This window comes from Nansenia antarctica, assembly GCF_963989245.1.
Source record: "Nansenia antarctica genome assembly, chromosome: 17".
NCBI classification, from domain to species: domain Eukaryota; kingdom Metazoa; phylum Chordata; class Actinopteri; order Argentiniformes; family Microstomatidae; genus Nansenia; species Nansenia antarctica.
Genome location: NC_137687.1, coordinates 8,930,445 through 8,940,205, shown reverse-complemented (window position 1 = coordinate 8,940,205; position 9,761 = coordinate 8,930,445).

The window sequence follows — 9,761 nt, the reverse complement described above, 5'->3', positions numbered from 1 at the left end:
GTCCAGTGGTCTAGCACCGCGATCTACAGTGCACACATATGCCCATGTCGGCATGGGTTCGAATCCGGCCCATGCCCTGCTGACATGCTCTCTCTCTCCCTTCTTCTCCTTACTTTCCTGTCTGTCTTCACTGTATCTGTCCAACAAAAAATACGAGTGCGACTGCCCCACACAGAAAAAAATACTTTAAAACTCTTTATTTGTATTCGTAGACTACACGTACCTGTAATTCACTTACCAGGAAGGATTTGTCAGAGGGTCGAGCTGTTTATGTTGAGAAAAGATGGAAATCAGGTCAACTACAATTAAATAGTGTCAGGTGGGAGGGTTCCAATGGCAGGTTTATTACATCCCTGGGGACGACGATACATTACCTCCAATAAATTGTTGCGAATTGTGTAGCGAAATGAGTCTGGCCGCTAGGTCTTCTAGCAGAGTGTCGGCCTGTCTGGGACCTGGAAAAGTAAGGCTGAGAGGCCTGGGTTATATTATGATATTGAGTAATTCTGTTCATAATGAAGCTATTGATTTCACTTCATTGGGGTCCCTGTTGGGTTTATTGTGCTGGGTGATTGCTGTCACCAGAATGAACCGGGTCTTCTTGACTAATTCTCCACGGGGAATCTAGGCCGATCAATTCTCAGGATTTTGATAGACTCCTAATCACTTTTACCCATAAGGCCTTTCTTTCCTAAGAGCTTTTTTGTGTTGGCGGCTAAAATGTCTAAATTCATTGTTTGTTCATTTTGAGACTGCGCACACACACACACGCACACACACACACGCGCACGCGCACACACACGCGCGCACACACACACACACACACACACACACACACACACACACACACACACAAACACCTCAAACCAAACAAACAATTCCACCAACAAAGTCTGCTGCTGGATCTATGACTTTGTACACAGCAGCCATGTCAACAACACCACAGCTCCACTGCACCACTGCAGAACTCAGGCCACCCCCCATCCAGACATCCAGCCCCCTGTGGAGCTCTCTAGAACCTTCTCCTGCTCTGCTGTGCGGCTGCTCTCTTCACTGTACTGGTCAGATGCCTCCCTCCCTCCCTCCCTCCCTCCCTTCCTCTCTCCCTCTGAGCAGTGGTGGCTACCCAACCATAGCCAGCAATTTTCTCTCTCTCCCCCTCTCTCTCTCTCTGACTTTGAACAACAGACAGCTGCTGTCTGGAAACATCTGTGTCCAACATTGTTGGGACAGATGTCCTTGGCAGCCGCACACCTAAACACTCTCCCCCAAATGTGCTTAACGAGGAAATAAACTCAAATGTGTGGGGTGGGATGAACCCATTATTGCTGAAATCGTTCACACCCGGTTTCGAGGTCAATATTATTTCTTCAGCCATGTGTTCAAATGAGAATGGAAGTAGCTAGCCTTGCCTGATACGCCAGGAATGCATGGCTATTTATTATTTAGCATATCAGGCTAAATCCATAAGAGTAGGCCTATATTCAGTAACAGCGAAGAAAATGGTTGTTGTTTATTTGGAACTCTCTCCCGTATGCATGGTGCTAAAGAGTCGAATATTAATTTGTGGATATCTATATCTGTTGATCTTAAAAATATTTTGAGTTGAGTGTATATTATCACAATTGTAATTGACTGTTGTCCTTTGGTCTCTGGGATGGGTGGGTGGGGGTTATCTGATTTACTTACTTTTTTTGTTTTGGGTCCTGACTTGTAAATGTATGTCCCTAGTACCTAGATAGCTACATTGTAATTTGTGTGTTTGGGTGTGGTTGTATGGGTTGTCGGGTGGCGTTGGTTGCAAAGATGTGGCCTTGTTGTCTTGTTATGATGTGTTTTAAAAGAAAATAAAGGAACATTTGATCACAAAAAAAAATGTGTATATTCAGTGTAATAATAATCTCCAGTGCTTTAAACCAACTGCCACCGATAATCTTACGTTCATTCGTTAGTATTTTAGCTAAGATATTGACATCGGGTCTCAAACTCACAAGTGGTGTTCATTAAGGTTATTGAAGTTCCCCGAACTGCAAGGGATCAGTCGCCATCATCGTTCCCCCCCCCCCCCCCCACCATCTGCACATCCCACTTCCTCCAGCATGCCAGGCGTGTCCCGCGGTGACTACTCTTCTTATTGGGTTGTTTTGACAGCTCCCTCCAGTGTAAAGTAATGAAAGTGAGAGTTTTAAGTCTGATTTGAAAGAGACGTGCAGTTTTCCACTGCGCAGCAGGTAGGGTCTTACATCAGGGATGCTGCTGTGAGCTTGAGATGCTATCTACTTTACATATCGCTCCAACTTCCTGGACATGGGAGGGTTGTCTCCATGTAGTCAGCTACACTACTGCATAGTGTGTACATAGTGTGTATTGTGACACAGTCTGATCATTTGGTCCGCATGTCGGGATCCAATGTAATGATCAGACTTTTCTTTAGAAAAATGTGAATACATTTCCGCGTTGTTGAAAATCAATGACACATCGCTAGTCAACTAACACAGCTTGTTTTGTGAGCCTGCTAACAATGTAAAGTAGTGTTGCAGTTAACTAGGTAGCAGTGGGGATTATACTCACCCAATCCATTAAGTTGCAGTATTTTGGCTTGACTAGCGAGTTTGTGTTGTGATTCGTATTTCCGTAGTTCCGTGTTTCAAAAGAAAAGTCTGAACATTTTGATTAGTTGCCGACATGCGGACCAAATGATCAGACTGTGTCACATGTCCATGTACTACTCATGTTGATTAACATCATGTTTTATACTCATACAATTGCAGTTTTTAACTTGGAGAGAGACCCGAGCTCTCTCTCTCTCTTTCTCTTTCTCTCTCTCTCTCTCTCTCTCTTCCAAGGAGGGTTAGGAGTCCCTGTTTCTACCTTTTTTTCATCCTGTTCCAGACAGTTTGCTCTCCTCTGTTGATCAATAGCTCGGCTAGACAGGGCAACAGGGTGGACCACACACTTACTTTGCATTCTGGGAGGGTGAGGTCTGGGCTGCAGGTGCATTCTGGGAGGGTGAGGTCTGGGCTGCAGGTGCATTCTGGGAGGGTGAGGTCTGGGCTGCAGGTGGGTTTTCATGTGAGAAAGGAAGCAACGTTTGTGGAAACTGGCTGCAGATAGAAAACACTCTATGAAGTCTAAAGCTAAAATGGCATTGTGACAGACGCAGAGTCATTATCAGAGGTATTTAAGTAAACATACTGTTACTTATATTGAAATGTAGTAGTCAAGTAAGAACTAGTCAAAACTAGCCCTCTTCAGAAACTACTCAATTAGGAGTAAAAAAAAATCCACATTCCACAAATATGTTTTTTTTATTATGAATTTGTCATGACGCACAGTCAGGTATCATGAACATGTTCTGAGAGAAGGTAACTGGACTGACTGACTTATTCTACACAACGGCCTCTCATTCAACCATTCACACACACATTCGCACACCAATGGCGGCAAGCTACCATGCAACTGAGTGTATTAAATTAATTGAATCAAATAAGTAAATTAGGTTTGTAATATCAAATTCAAGTTGGTGGCACCAACGCATGATTTGCTTGTACCAAAATGTGGTCAAAGTACCACACAATAGAACGGAAAAAAAACAAGTAGGCATTTCATCTTAGAAATGAACTTGCCGTTGTATTCAAAGCTTTAAGCTGCACATGCGGGATGACCTGACCTGGAAGGACAACACAAAAGGCACCATCAAGAGGGCACAACAGCGGCTATACACCCTGAGAGTCCTCAGGAAGGAACACAGCAAGCAGGAGATACTGGTGACCTTTTACCGCGGCGCAGTGGAGAGCATCTTCACCTATGGCATCTGCAACTGGTTCTCCAGCTGCACAACAGCGGAGAGAAATGCGCTACAGAGAGTCGTGAGAACAGCACAGAAGATCACCGGCGCCCCCCTCCCCTCTCTGGAAGAGCTGTACAACACACGCTGTCTCAGGAAGGCCTCCAAGATCTCCAGGGACCCGACCCACCCTGGGTACGTACACTTTACCAGGCTGCCCTCGAAAAGGCGGTTCAGGACCCTGGCCGCTAAGACAAACAGACTGAAGAACAGCTTCTACCACAGGGCCGTCCAGGCCCTGAACACAGCAAAGACCTAAGTTCTGGGCCCTGGACAGTCTGGACGGATTGTATGGCAGCTGCTGGACTGAAAAAAATCAGGTGTAGTGCTGAGGCACAAACATGTACATTTCAAGCCTGCAAACTGTGACACTTTAAATACCGTGAAACAATACTATTTTGCAATATGACAACCCTAGTCGTCTATCTGTACAGTATAGTACAGTGGATTGTGTACATAGCCTTTATTTATGTAAACCAGCTCCTTCCCTTCTTGTGATTTTTTTTAAACGTTTTTTTTTTTTTTTTTTCCTAACACCAGGGGAGCCACCCCTCCTAAATTTCGTTGTTTGGTACCTGTACTGTAGCAATGACAATAAAGTCCATTCATTTAATAAAACGTAATAATGACTGTGTGTTTTTTGTGTGTTATTAAATTCACATCTTTTTCTTCACATTTAAATGTTCTTACTCTTTACAAACACATACTGAGACCTACACAATCAATCACACTACCTAGCCCTGATGGAACTGAAGTGAATTAGTAAAACTGTAAGAATAAAAAAGTAAGTGACTTACTTAACACTAGAACAGTCGTGCCTTTTTACCTACTAAAAGAGCCACCTCGGGGAACAAATTACCCCCTCTTTATAATGCTAAGCTTCTATTTACACACAACGACCACTAGTTGGACGCTTGTAAATTAGTCTGCCTCCTACACAGAAAAACAGCAAAATAGCTTTATATTAGCTTATCCTGATGTGATTTTGAAAATGTAAGGATACTGGGTGGTAGAACGCACATATCTAGGAAAAGTCCTGAAAGGAGGGTCCTGAAATTTTTATTTTACATATTTTACAACATTTATTTTACTCACAGGGGTCAGCTGATTAAGTGTTAAGTACATGTAACTTACGACCAACATCTGCTTTATGAACGATTGCAATGCTTTATAGATGTTGATAGAATGATAGATAGAATGAACGCTTCGAATGAACGCTTCGTGTTGTTTGGATTGTAGGCTAAAGCTGTGTTGGGAATGTTTGATTCATAATTCATAATAGGGTTAAAAGGGTTAAGGCCTTATTATGTTTTGACAACGCCATTGCATTAACATGCTAAACATAATTACACTCTATGCTCACTCAAAGTGGTTGTAGATGTAATGTGCATGTTTACAAAGTATCCATAACATAGGACAGCCGCCAGATATTATCCACTCATTCAGCCTATCATTCATTCAGCCTCCGAGAAACAGGATAGCTGATATTCCGCTCGCATGAGTAGACACCAAATGGGAGCCTCTTACATTCATTAGATTCATGTCCTCTCTGCCCCCCCCGTTGATATGCCTTACAACCTCTCCAGTGGCTTAGAAAAGGTCTGATATTAAACGAATACATCACCACCAATTCATTATTGTGACAGGTGGCCCAATAGTGTTCTCATACGTGCCCAATCTCCCAGTCCTGTGTCTCTGCCTCTCCTAAGAAATGGGCTTTAGTAGTGATGAATGTAAACGTATGCGACTTGTTGGCAAAGTCGTTCCAGTATGTTTACACAATGAAACTTGTGTTCGCAGCACAGCTCAAACAATAGCAGATCACATTCACTGGGGAAGGATATATGTAAGGATTAGGAAGCTACTCGCTTAGAATGATAAGGTTCTATCTCCGTTTAGAATGATAAGGTTCTATCTCCGTTTAGGGCAGTTCAGAGATATTGAGCGTCAAAGTTTTGACATGCCATTATGTTTTGTGAGATGGAACCTTAGTATTTTATTAATTACTAACTCAAAAATGTCAACATTTTAAAAATAACACCACACAGGCATTAATAAACACCTAATGGATCAGATTATGTAAAAAAAAACTCAATTTTGACAAAAATGGAGATAGAACCTTATAATTCTAACGTCACGTAGTGATGAATGTAAACTCATGTGTTGGCAAAGTCGTCCCAGTATGTTTACACAATACAACTTGTGTTCGCAGCACAGCTCAAACAATAGCAGATCACATTCACTGGGGAAGGATGGATGTAAGGATTAGGAAGCTACTGTTTGAACGGGGGTCTGTTTGTCCGAGGCTCCAGCCAACATAACTTCAGTGCTGTTCTGTTTCTCGCAGCAAATTGAATGATTCTCTTGATTCCGGTGGCAGCAGACAGGCGCAACACGCACAGACTGTCAATCCTCAGCAGAGAGGCTCCAGCTGGAGGCGCAATCTTTTGTTCCGTTCAAAACAAACAGGGGACCGGGGGGGGGGCATTATTGTCTCAGGCGAATGAGAAGTGTGGTGGTCCACGTTTTGGGAATTAACATTCTAGTCTTTAGCGAGGAACCCAGCTAAGTTTCCTCCATTTTTGATTGCTCCGTCTGCGTAGGAGGGGACAGTGGAGAGACAATCAGCGGTAATGATCAATGATGAACATGATATTGACGGATAACGGACCGCCGCACGTGTGTCTGATCAATGCGTGAAGCCCACCCGCCGATCCAGCGACTGTGTCAAGGGTGGGGGTCTCACAACTGGAGAAGACAGTGTCAGACTCAGAAGCAGTCCAAAAAAGTCTAACGAATAGAATTACTTAAAAAGGAGGAAGGAGACCCTTTTCCACGGCGAGAAAATGAAAGAAAAGAACCTGATCGAGACTGCGAAAATGCAAGGGAACGTGATGGTGAGCGATGATTGATTTGTTTGTTGATGATGTTTATTTGGGGAAAAAAATAAACGATGCTCTTTTTTATAAACACATGCATGCATAGCGGAGTCTTTTCGAAGTGCAATAATTCCCTGCTCTCTTTAATCCTTGGACGTTTGGAGGTTTCTGTTGCAACTGTGCATGATAGTAAAAATGCTTTTGTGGGGGGATCAAAGACCCCCTTTGTACCAGGAACACTATAGCCTATCCCGTAATCATCATCGGTCTTTGTGTTTATCATAGGGGAGGACGGGGTTGGTCGTCACACTTTTTTTTACTGTTATTTGAATCCCTCACAAACTGTATCCTTTATAGATTCCATTTCCCGTGTAAAGGAAGTCTGGAAGTGTCAGGTAGTAACGGAGTGCCCCTTACTCTCCTTAAGATTATTCTGCTCAGAAGATGTGGACCGTCAAATACGTGTTGTGCACTTGTGACAACCATCCCCATTGTGGGGATGGGAGATGACAGCGGAACATGTCTTTCATAACCCATCACACGGCATGCGAGTGAATTATGGAGAAGTCAAGATGCCTCTTTTAGAAATCTTCCATCCCCAACAATATTGTAAATGACATATATATAACTGTCATTGTTCCGAGTTCCGGGTTTAATCACGATGCTCTCTCAGTGAATCGAAGTTTGAAAGTTTCGCCGTTCCTTCAACGAGGTGTCTGATTGATATGAATTGCTGGTCTAAAGTCCAGATGTTTTTTTGTTTTTTTTCTTCTCTTATTTTCTCTTTATTAAGCTTGGAGGGCAGAACTGACCTTTTTGGTCCGGCCCCGGTTGCTCTCTCATTAATATTTTACCACGCCTTAAAACTGCGAATCTCGGGATATTACGCCTCTCCATCCCTGGGGGAAATCGTCTGAGTACTAGGCTATATATGGAGCAAACCCGGATTATCCATATATTGCATCGGGTGAATGCCCTGGGGCACCAGCCAATGGGGGGGCACCAAATTATTCGGACAATGAATAGACCTTTAAAATATTTGGGGCACATTTTTAAAATATAGGCTATATTTACTGGAAGACATCCACACAGATACAAAACTAACGGTTATATTTAGGCTATCATATAAATAATAAGATAAATAATTGCGAGTGCCCCACCCCCAGTCACAGACAAGTGCCCCCCCCCCCCCAATCACAGACAGGTGCGCGATGACGCAGTGACGCCAAACTATCAACTAAGAAATCAAAATGGACAGGCGACAACTGAGTGGCTCTGCCAAGCGAAAAATTAAGCAATCCTGTCTTGTTCAGCGCATTGATGCATACAGGGCCCTGAATGGACTATTTGGCGTTTTGTTTGATTCCGACATGGACCGCGATTCTGTGCGTAAACGCGCTACTGCGCTCTCCTCCACATATCCAGATGACCTGGACAAAAACTTTGGAGATGAACTTATTCAGTTCAAGGATTTTGTGCGGGAGGAGACAACCTGTTCACCAGAGGAGATGCTTCAAATCCTGAGAATACATGGACTACAGACGACGTTCCAATGTGTGTTTGTCGCACTGAGGCTCTTCCTTACCGGTAAGGCTTACTTATGATTATTTGGGGCTAATATGACGCTGTGGCTGATTTGGGCCTGTGTGATGCACAGGGCTATAGCCTACGTCTGATACAGCATCACGAAGGTGAGCAGAGCGGCAAAGAGACAGGCGCTGTTTATTTCCATTTTTGGACTTGGTTGGTATTGAGCTTGTTTTATTGTAGTATACAGTATGTGCATTTTCCCCCTTTGTTATGGTTTTGCATGTAGTCTCAGGCCATTTATGATGGAAATAATTAGCCTATATTTAGAAAGTCGTGTTGCATTGGGATGTGAGTTGCATTCAGATTTGAGCATCAGTGTCAAGGCTATACTACGGCATTAGGCCCAACTGGGATGAGCCTGTACTGTAGTAATATGCTCTTGTAAATCTATGGTTTTTGTAACCATAGTAAATATCAAATTTTCACTTGCAAAGTAAAAAAATTAAATAAATAAAAAGTGTGTGTGTTGGGGGGGGGGCACACATCAAGTCTGGTCACCCTAGGGCACCCTAGGGGGTTAATCCGGGCCTGATATGGAGGGTGAATTTCAAATGTCCAGTTGAGACTTGAGTGACTGGCTCTTTTAGTGAATAAACCAGACATCAAGTTAGCAGTGTTGGACTGATGTATGGAGGGAGGCACTGTCTGGAGTTGTTGATTGTTGAATAGATGCAGACTTGGATTAAAAAACCTACTGGGCATGTCACAATGAGCATGGGAGTGTGGAATATTTCCCATGTAGCAGGAGGAAAGGGCTCTCTAGGACCCCATTATAATGTGGCTACTATAATAAAGTGCTCTCTCTCTCTCTCTCTCTCTCTCTCTCTCTCTCTCTCTCTCTCTCTCTCTCTCTCTCTCTCTCTCTCTCTCTCTCTCTCTCTGCAAAGTGTTTTGTTTCCAAGACCGAATTTCTTGTGCATTTCATTTCATTGTATTTATTATTATACAGGATAAAAGATAGTAAGTAACATTACAGATGTTAGAATGTGTTACAGTTAGGCTGGCCTGACTCAGTTTAAACTGGTTTGGAACAGCAGGTTCCTGTTTCCTGCAACATACATGACACAACCTTGTGAAACACATAAACAACACAGAAGGTACAATCAGGAACAGTCACACAGGGAAGACAGGAAGACACTAGCCTAAACAGTTACACAGCATTACAAGGAGAGGACAAAGGGTAGTGAGTCAGACGATACATTTGAGTTGGATTAGTGGTTGCAGACATTGGTATCATGGTGTGATGTAGTCTGTTTTACAGGGGAGGCTGTGGCGCGGGAGGTAGAGTCGCCGTCTAATGAACACAAGGTTGGCAGATCAGCGGTTCGAGCCCCGGTTGGCCACATGTTGAAGTGTCCTTGGGCAAGACACTGAACCCCAAAATTGCTCCCAGGCCAGCACCTTGCATGGCAGCTTGCTGTGAATGTGTGTTTGAATGGGTGAAT